Source organism: Actinia tenebrosa, unplaced genomic scaffold (assembly GCF_029948245.1).
Source record: "Actinia tenebrosa isolate PJP-AT-01 unplaced genomic scaffold, QUT_ActTen_1.0 PGA_scaffold15__27_contigs__length_11533743, whole genome shotgun sequence".
Taxonomy (NCBI): domain Eukaryota; kingdom Metazoa; phylum Cnidaria; class Anthozoa; order Actiniaria; family Actiniidae; genus Actinia; species Actinia tenebrosa.
Window position 1 is genome coordinate 10,240,423 of NW_028292575.1, and position 10,796 is coordinate 10,251,218.

Genomic DNA, 10,796 nt, shown 5'->3' on the forward strand with positions numbered 1-10,796 from the left:
ACTACACTACACCACACCACACCACACCACACCACACCACACCACACCACACCACACCACACCGCACCACACCACACACACCAAACTACACCACACTACACCACACCTCACCACATCACACACCAAACTACACCACACCACACCACACCACACCACACTACACTACACTACACTACATGCCAATATACTAGTATATATATAACACAATGCATTCTACATCATACTACACTACCCTACACTGCACTACACTACATTACACTACACTACACTACACTACCCTACACTGCACTACGCTATATTGTGTTCATGTGTTGTGCGCAGGTACTTGATATCATTGAATGGGGTTGACGTGTCGAGTGTTGTGCTGTTAATAGCAGCTGCTTGGCCACCCAAGTCATAACACATTCTCTAATATCCCATTACAATGTATAACATAAATCTACTGATGGGCACGTCGGCAGATCAAAGGTAAAAAAGGTGGTGTACAATTAAAAAGTGCAACACGATCTTTCGATAGATGAACGTGCGGGCTAACCACACGTTGATCAAGCCACGGAATAGACGCTAGACCAACGCATTATCAGCACTGTTAGATTATAATGATTTTTCAATTGCAAAATCAGACAACGAATGGAATCCTTTGCGTTACTACCACAGTGTCACGCAATCTCGACAGTTTTTGCGTCATGTGCGAACATCCTAATCTTGCCTTTACGCAACATACCACATAAGAGTGTTCTGTAAGTTTTATGTCATTCAGAACAGTAGATTCGTTTCTCGTGCCGTCTGAACGGCGCCACGAGCTATTAGGGTAAGCGCCGGTGAATCTAATCGTCCGGTTATCAACATGTCAACGAGATACAAATTGCGTTATGACAGGAATATAGAACTGAATACACTAGTCTGACGTACACTCTGCCTTATGAACACCTGACGAAAAATCCTTACAAATCTTGTACACTTCGCCAAAGATTAACAAGCTTTAGAATTTATCATTTTTATTTCACTGAATGAGGAATTTTTGAGGTTAGTGTCAGGTGGCTGTCTTGTCGAGATTTGCCGTCAAGAACACCACTTCACTGAGAATGAAAAGCAACACTTATGTAGGATTAAAGTCTTGTTAGAACATATAGGTATGCCAAGAACCTGACTAGAAATCAAATATTATTACAGATAACCAGAAAATATCCCAATAATGATTATTCTTTAGGTTTCGTAACCTATCAGTTGACAAACGTTCCCGGCATACACCACATTGCGCAATCAAACGTTCAACAAGTACAAGGGGTTATTTAAAAGGTTGAGAGCAAAGACCATCGATATTTTTTTAAATTTTCCTTTGATATTTCCATTGTTTTGAAGGGTGTTCAGAGTTGGTGCTGCTGAAGTAGCGTAGATAGCGCGCCGTGTGTTTGGTCAGTCATTTTGTCTTTTCGCATTCTTGTTGCGTGATGTTCTGATGTCGGATAAGACTCATCTTTTCGTTCAAGATGCTTCCACAATCGATTGATAGGTTTATCAGCTCGATAGAATGAGATTTTTTGATTTACTGACTAGAACAGCAGTGGAAAGGTTTCCTGCGTAGGCAATGAAAGGGTTTCTGATGTATCACGTGATGGGTGGAGGGAAAAGAAGAAAAACTTTAGAACCTGAAAAGGGAAAAGAACGACAAAATTTTCAACAAAAGTTGTCATTGTCGATGATGGTGCGTAATTCGCGGGGCGGCCGGTGACCATTGGACTGGACGTTCAGTCATATCAATGAAATCCCCATCACAATAATTATTCTACTTCAAAAAAAACGCGATGTTCTTCCTTCATTACCCTGATTAGCTGAGCAGAACACAAAGTAGCCCAGGGTTATAGATTATCTAGAAGTAGTGAGCTCATACATAAATCACTGTTTGATCGTGTCTACATGCTATTACTAGTTCACCGGTGGTCTAATCGGCTCGCTGGTCATAAAAACTAAAAACCAGAATGGACTTATTGAATCACAACTGACTGATGTGCAGAACCGCGAGCCGACGGTTATAGTCTAGTAGGTCAGAAAGGAGTATTCGCTCTTCTCATGGAGACCAAACTGGGAATGGAAAAAGAATTTAAAAGAAATAGAAAAAGAAAAGAAAATATCAAAAATCAATGGTTTGAAACTTTGTTTCCACAAAAGCACATATCAGTTCTGACTATGATGTAATGCTGAATCGCAGCTCGCTATGAATGGACGGCCGAGAGTGAGAATCAATACCTGAGAGGCTATTTAAAGACTCCTCCTAGTTCATACACACCAACTGGATCCGCGCCGGATTCCCCAAGCAAAGGAAAAACTAGAAGTAGTTAATACTGATGATCATCGCAGCTGGTGGCTATTAGTTGTAGCTGGTAAACCACAAGGGATAGAGGGCGCGCGCCGACTACTACGTCCGATCCAAGTTTTAGTGAAGAGATTAGAAGATTGATCTGATTGATGAATGTCACAATAAACCATCTGATAAGTTGCAATACCACTTCACTTCCAATGGACAGAATTAGAACACAGACAGCAAAGACCTCCCGAGACGGTCTTACCTTCTATTAATACATTATTTCTAATTACATATTAAACACTAATTCAGGAACAAAAGGTTGCAGAGTATTTTAAATAAAGATGACAGAGGAGATATAAGAACAAATGCTCACATATTTCAGATTCCTACACGCTAATGACAACATGCTAGGCCAGATGCTGGTTGACTGGTAGCCTAGCCGATTGGAGTGCCATCGAGAGTTAGAAGATTTTATGCTATTTTAAGCTTTAGATATGTTTTAATAGGAACGAACAAAAGCTATGGTAAATATCATGAGCTGGAAACGATCCATACGAGGTTGGAGGTCCAGCTAGCCAATCAGATACCGGCAGTTGCCACAGGGTTCCCAAGTGAGCAGAGCTTAGCTTTAACGTTAACATAATAATAGATGATGATAAATGAAAGCAATGCAATGCGTTTTATTCCAATTGAAACCATTCCTCCCTCTACTGAGGGGGGAGGGGTGTGTAGTATGCATATCATCAATCAAGATGCAATCCAAGTGATGAAAACACAAAGCAATTAGATGATAATTCAAGTGTATTTTACGAGGCAGTCGTTGTTTCTATCCATATATAGAAAATATATTGCATATGGCGCGGAGGAAGACCTATCGTACCACAACCCTCTAATGCGTTTGTAAAGCTCTGTTATTGGTTGGTGCATGCTCGAATACCTGTATTTTGGTTGGTCAGGGTGGTAACCATTTGATAGTCATGCTAGACGTGTTGCGTGTGCTCGGTCTGTAAGGCCCCGAGGCTTGTCTCGCTTTTCTTCATAGGTTTTGTAAGTCGATTTCTCTGTTCATTTTAGAGAATGAATTAGTCGTTGTGTGACCAGTACCGCATGCGCGCGCATTCTCAAAATACTAATCATAATTTGTTATAATAGGTTAAACAGGTTATGGCTAATGATCTTACCTATGTTTCTTTGATAAGAATCGAACATCATAACCATGCCTACCTACCTACCTTTCTAGTTTAACTGCGCATGGGTGATTGGAGTGGTCTTTTTATAAGAATGACATCCCACATGGTTAAGTTACGTCTGCTACCAATTTTTTTCCAATGTTTATATAATATTTCACCTGAAGACAAAACTGTGCAAAACTTGGGTCAGTTTTATTAGGTAGGTGGTGATATTAACCCGGGGTGGGTACTCCCCTATATTTGCTATACGGGTATGTGCCGCCCTATAGGGTATGGTTTTTCGGCTTTTGTGTCTGGGGTAGGGTATCATTTTTTGTCTGGGATAGGGTATCATTTTAGTCTAAGATAGGGTTAGCGTTTTGGTCGTTTTTGTCTGGCGAATAGGCCACGCTTTCTGCCGACACCAAAACAATAAAAATCTTACTAAATATTGACTTTGCAATCGATTGTAAAACCGTATTTTCCGTCTTTTAGTCTGGGATAGGGTGTATAATTCTTAGTTTTAGTCTGGGATAGGATATGTAAAATCAGAATTTTAGGTCTGGGATAGGGTCAGGGTTTTGAGGTCCTGGCGGCACACCCCTACCCAAGTTGGGGTGGTAGTATCTCCCCCCCCCGGGGATATCAATCAGTACCAAGTGATTTCCAACTTGCCGGGCACCATCTTGGATTCCAGAAGCGTGCACAGCGTTATGGGTATTCATCGGGTGACTTGAATACCTGATATAGGTTACTACCAGGTATGGTAAACAGGAGATGTACACAGTATATCATCAGGTCAAGTAGAAACGCTTCTGATTGCTCATCGGATCATTCCAATGAATCCACCAACATCCCAGCAAGTTTATATTTCAAACATTCAAAGACGTAACAAAATACTTTGGATGAAAAGAGCCAAATACCTGTGCATCGCTACGATCATCTATATTTAATCACTCAATTTGTCAAATTTGACATGGTTCGTCTATTCTTTCATCACTTCCGTTAGCCACCGGACTGTTATGATTTATTCTGTAGGCGATGGATTGGTTAATGCCTCTTGGTTGCGTGCCGAGATGTAATGCTCGCTTCTATTATGCACTTCCGGGGGGAGTGTCACCTTTATATAGTTATAATCGTTCGCAATACAACTGGAGAATTCCAATCTAAAAATTATTCGACATTTTTAGAGTCATTTACTAAAGTAACAAGCCAGGAAAAAGTTGAAAATAAGAAGTTTGAAAGATCTGATTTAAACCGTAGTGTGATAATATAGAGCCAGACTACGACTGATGTGAATCATATCTAATTCGATAGCAGGATATCCATGTCGGGATATCTGTAATTAATCATTAAGCTAAATGTGAGTTACTTTAGCACAATTAGAAACTTAGTCATGTCTTGTATTACTGTATGTTTTTTCGTTAAACAAGTTTCGCGGTTACAACAACCGCAGATATATTTGGAAGTTGAACCGACAACGTCACGACGAAGCCAGAAAAATCTTTGCCCGAGAAATGGCAACAAGCGCTTTGGAAATTAATAAGTTTTCAACAAGTAATAAAGTCCGCGGTGGCAATAGACATTTCGTGTGGTTCACCGATCCTAATAGCATACCAGGCTGCTGTCCCCTGAGGCGCTAGCTCGATGGGAGTCTGCCCAGCCATTGAACCAAACTCAAACCTCATGTTAGATTCAAATCACTCCACCGCCAAAATCTGATCTGATTGTGTTTTTATTCTTGACATGGCTAATGGAAAAGACCCCTCGATCGTTGTTTAATTAGTTCATGTCAGGGGAGCTAAAATACTGCTCTATTGGGATGGGTGGGGAGGGTGGGGAGAGTTAGTGCGGTTCATTCAAAGGATTTTAATGGTCGTCGCGTGGACCGGATTGAAGAAAAGTGATCTCCCTTTTGTCACCCTTTAACAGAGTCACCTTTAGCAGTCTGAAGAGGTACGAATGAAAAGTATCATCAGACCGAACAGCAAGATTGCGTAAGAGGCAAGTAAGATTCGTAAACACACAAAACAGAAGAATAAAAGCAAAAGCCTCGTCTGCTGATAAGATTTCCAGATGGATTGACATTGTCTTTGAATTTTACCGTATATGATTTAGATAAACACTTAGAACATACCGCCTACCACTCGACCTGAGCTCGATATCAGACAACAGCACGTCATTTATACCACATACATACATTACCTGCATGAGACAGGGATTTAGCGGCCTGGGCTTATCTTTTTCATAATAATAATAATAAGTGTTATGTCTTTAGCTTCATAGATTACCCAGTAGTTTACATTATGGCCTTCCTATTACATGCAATCAGCACGCAGATTTTCCGTTCACAATCTTCACCGCATCTAGCTACAGCCATGATCAGTGATGTAATATTGATGAGCAATAATTGACTTGAACAGTCGACCAGCCTTCAGACACGTGGCTAGTGATGCCCACGTGACTACCTCTACCTTCAAGTGGCCAGTTTCAGGATCATTTCATTATCACTCTATGTATTTTTTGTTTTCTCTCCATTCTTATTTCATTTTATTTCTTTCATTCAGTTCTTGTCTCCACAACTGGCTTCCCACTCCATTATCACCATCATCCTGTGTGTCACTAAATGACGTCAACACCTAGTCACGTGACTTCAGATGATTGAAGGTTTCTAATTGGTGCTCGTTTAACGAACACGTGACATTTTGCTCAAACGACTTCCGGTCACGTTGTTCTTACCACGAGAAAATCTGAAACATCTTTGAAATGGAAAATGTTTGAATAAAGTTTAAGTGGAGTATTTGGTTTAATCCGACGGGGCCACCTTGGACTGATGCATGTCTGTAGTAGTTTTGGATTCAGATATGATCATGAATCTCAGATAGCTAGTGACAAGGTCGTTCCATAAGTCATTGATGTTGTACCAATATACCGAGAACACACAAGTAGGAATATCTTTGTTCAGTGTCTCATGGCTATCATTATTATCATACACTAGTCGCATGCCCGTGTACCATGATACCAATACCAAACCAGTAACTTCACCATCTCTTGCTCATCGTAGAGCTAGTCCTCCTGTTTAAGGTTGTAAATGACCTTGTGGCATTCGATTCAAAAACACCCTAAAAAAGCCTTAAAAAAGAAACGGCCTTTCCTCCTCATTTTCAAATTGTGCCACACGAATCTCACTGATATATGGAACTCTGTGTCTGATTCTATTACAAGCTGATGATGTAACCAGCTTCAGAGCATGTATATTCGGTTGACCGCTCAACCATAATCCAGCAAGAGGATCCTCGTAGTGGGTGATAATAACCCGCGGGATCCCTGTGTGCTGTGTACTCATCATACTATAACAAGTAGTTTTAGTGTTACTCTACCGTGGGATCCCTGTGTATTGTTAGTACATATTTTAATATAACCCGGTTTGAATAGCTTTGAATTAATTTAGAAATTTATTCAGTTGGAAAATCACAACAGAGCGAAGCTACAATCTATGTGAAAGCCCAAAGATTGAAATTTGCTGAAGCGATTTATATAGAAATCATATTAATATATATTGCACAAACTAATAAAAACACCAGGCACGCACTAACCTATTGTCTAGTAACCCCTGAAAAAAAAATACACTTTCTACCAAGAGAGGTGACGAACTGACGTCAGTCACGTGACACGATTATCTGTGCGGTTTTGATTAAACCTGGAAAAATGTCGACAGGTTAATTTCCAAATCAGACAACCATTAAAATATCAGATGATCGATAACAGCATTAGGAAAAGGTCGATTATATCTTATCAAAACACTTCTTTTTAATTACGAGATTAGGACGACTCAACCTTGCAAACCAAACATGTGACGTCATAAGGTGAGTGGACTGTCTTCGAGGTTTTATGTCTGGTCGTGATGAATCTATCAGCCTTATTGTGTCTAACTATTGTCTTGAACTAGCTTTAATGAAGTATATTCTAGTTTTTATCTTATTAGCGTTTTCCCGTGAGGAAAAAGACGTAATAATTCTAATGAGCACAGGCATTGAAGATGGTCGTCACCAGGCGTCTTCAGTGGGACTTTTACGTCCACCTGATACAGGGTTAGAGTGAAAACTGTTTATTTCAAGTTCATTTTTTGACCAACAGTAGTTGAGTGAATCATCTTTTTCCTACCCTTTGACGGTCTTTAGTTTTTTTCCTCTTTTAAGCACATCCATGACTCATATACAATATTACTCAAAATACCGATACTACGGCAATAACTGTGATGGATTTTAAAGATGCTTTTCTAAATATCTCAAGTGCCAGGGGACTAACTGACTCAGTGCAGTAAATATATAGAAATAAATAAGTAAAGAGAAGCTCCTCTATATTGCAACAAATATCGGCCGATACTTTATTCCATATTCATTCTTATTGGACAATCTGTAAAACGTTTTAAGAAGTGTTTTTTTAAAGACAAGATATCTTATAAAAACTGGCGGAGACACGCCACGATTCGTTCAAATAGTTGTGGTTTTAATACGTCTTAACCTTTTCCACCGTACACGTCTAATGTAAAACACTCCATTCTTGACTTACTGATCTGCAGGACAGGAAACGAATCCCTTTATCTTAAACACAAAGTCTTTTAACAAACTGTGATCTATAAACGTGGCAGGCGCAACATGACGACAGAAACCATGTGACTTACGAAGGTATCACGTGACTGACAATGTGATCGGAAACGGGAGGTGGTCGCCTGGTCGGTTGTGAAGAGGTGTCTCCGAAAAAGAAAAAAAATCAATTAATCTCTGGTCTGAATTTGAACAGTATTCGTGAAGAAAATTGACAGTTCTTGGTAAACAGACCGCAAGAAAATAAAGAAACAGAGAATAAGAGAGAGAGAGAGAGAGAGAGAGAGAGAGAGGAAGAAAGAAAGAAACAAAGGATAAATAGAAATAACAGCTTCATTCCGTTGCCTGTCGCACGAGTCCAAGTTAAGTTCAATCCTATCAAAACGCACTTAAGACTCGGGATTTTTATGTTACGGAAGAGCACATTAATTCTCGAAGAGAAGTAAAAAGGAAAGAATGTGTATTGACAGTTAATTGGGCAAGTGTTTTCTGCCACACGGTACATTGTCTTGTAACCACAAAACTAATGATAGGAAATAGGTTGTACAAGCTCGTAATGTTTGGGATTCCATTCAGGTGCTGTCAAGAGCATTCGAATCGTTTACTGACAAACATGCAATTCATTGCAAGTACGGACTGGACTGAAATAATGGACAGGCGGTATCATGAATGCGAATAGGAAGCTCTTGATGTCCGTGGTAGAAGCCCTTTGGATGCTAATTTTGCTCTTTCGTAAAAAAGATTTTAAAATTAAACTTTTTGGCAGAAAGTACAAGCCTATTTTACTGGTCTAAAGTATCAATACATACTTGAAAAATACGCATGATTTGATTGGGGAAGCCGTTGAAATGCTGTTATATGAGAAAAGAAGTCATTCAAGTGCTGTCCTTGGAAAACCACTTAACAGCAGCCAGCCATTTTTGTTTTTCACCAATCAACGAATAAATCAATTCATTTATTGTTGTCACTCGTTATCTCAAGTGTTTTATTCCTGACTGAACAATTTAATAATTTTTTAGACGCCAACTAAACTCGTTCTTTTTTTTATCTCCGAGAAACGTGGCCGACAAGATAATCCCTCAGTGGAAGCCTTTCGAAAATTACTCGTATGGATTTCGTTCACGCAAGGAATTTCTGTCTTGGTAGGAGGTTGAAGTAGGCTACGAAACCAAAGATTCCTGTTCGGCTAATTATTTTACAGCGTTCTTGGAATTCCAGCAGTAGCCATGCAATACTCTTCCGGCTGTGATTCAAGCCGTAAGAAATAATAATGAAATAAAAGATGCTAGCTTCGGGCGTATTTGACTGAAACTGAGGAGAAAAGAATTCCACCAGTATCAGGGGAAGGGGAGGGGAGGGGAGGGGGAACGTTTGCCTCTATATATCCGGGGCTAGAGCAACTAAATGATTCTCAAAGAGTGAATATTTAGTGGTATAATATCGCTGACTACTATCAGTGCAATCAAGGTCGAGTTTCTATGTAAACGAAATCCAATGCGAGGTGCAGGGAGAGAGAAGAGGTATTCAATAAGAGTAAGCTTATAGGTCAGTTATTGATCAAATTAGATTAATGCAGCAGCTATGCTTGTATGTGATTAACCTAATAAGAAAAGTAGCGCGCTCTCGTATACCTCGGGGGAGGATGGGTAAACTAAAGAAAAGATGGAAGAAAAATGGAACGGGAAAGGAAGAAAGAAATGAGATGACATATTGCACACCGTACAGAACATTTTAAAGATGTTTTAAAATTAAAATCTGAAAATCTACATATGGCTAAGTGGTCGATGTCGAGGGGTTCGATCGCCCGGTTTTTGACAGTTTATTTGTCAGTGGTTTTTTTTTTCGGTCTTTTTTTTTTTTTTTATATTTTTTTTTAGGGTATTCTATAGTATTCATGTTTAGGCCTCACTTTCCCTACCTTAGCCTCCCAATAGTAGATCAAATACAGTTTGAACATCAGTTGATTTCTAATTTACCACCCCATAGAGACCAGACACTGAACTGAACAGTTATCGAGATGGAAATCAATATCATGGTACATACATCATTCTAAGTAGTTGATATCCAGTAGAAATGAGGAAATAAATGCGATAATTAAATGGATGCGTTCAAGGGTAATCGTGTGCTATATACACAATGGAGGGATAGTGATAGGGATAGTTTTCTACTAAGGGGGTGTAGGTCAGGACTACTGTTTGGATTAAATGAAAAAAAGTGACACCATAAATGTTCACAAATGAGAACACATACAGAAGATCTTCTTCTTTATCTACGAAGTTGATTAACCTTGTTGAACAACTTAGCAGGGATGGTAACTTTTATAGATTTTATGTTAAATGAATTTTACACGAAGAAATGCGAGCAAACCCCAAGGGCAGAAAGTGCAAAAGGCACCCCAGCCCACTAGTGGTGGGGGCAGGCTGTCACAACATCACGTAGTGAGTCATCAAACTCGTATAAGGGGTAAAAATCCTAAATGAGTTCAGATAAGGTCAGTTTTCTTTGGAATACAGTTACCGTCCAATGAGTAGATGGTTTGCCTTCCGGCGCACACACCGGCGCCATCATATGTTGTTGACGTTACTCTTCATCGATACCTTTACTCTGACAGATCTTGATACCTTCCTAAAAAAAACCCTTTCTACCTCAATCCATCTATACATTCACCTTTAGATTCATTTCTAAGTCTCGAAGAGAAGCATAAAGCGTTACTTC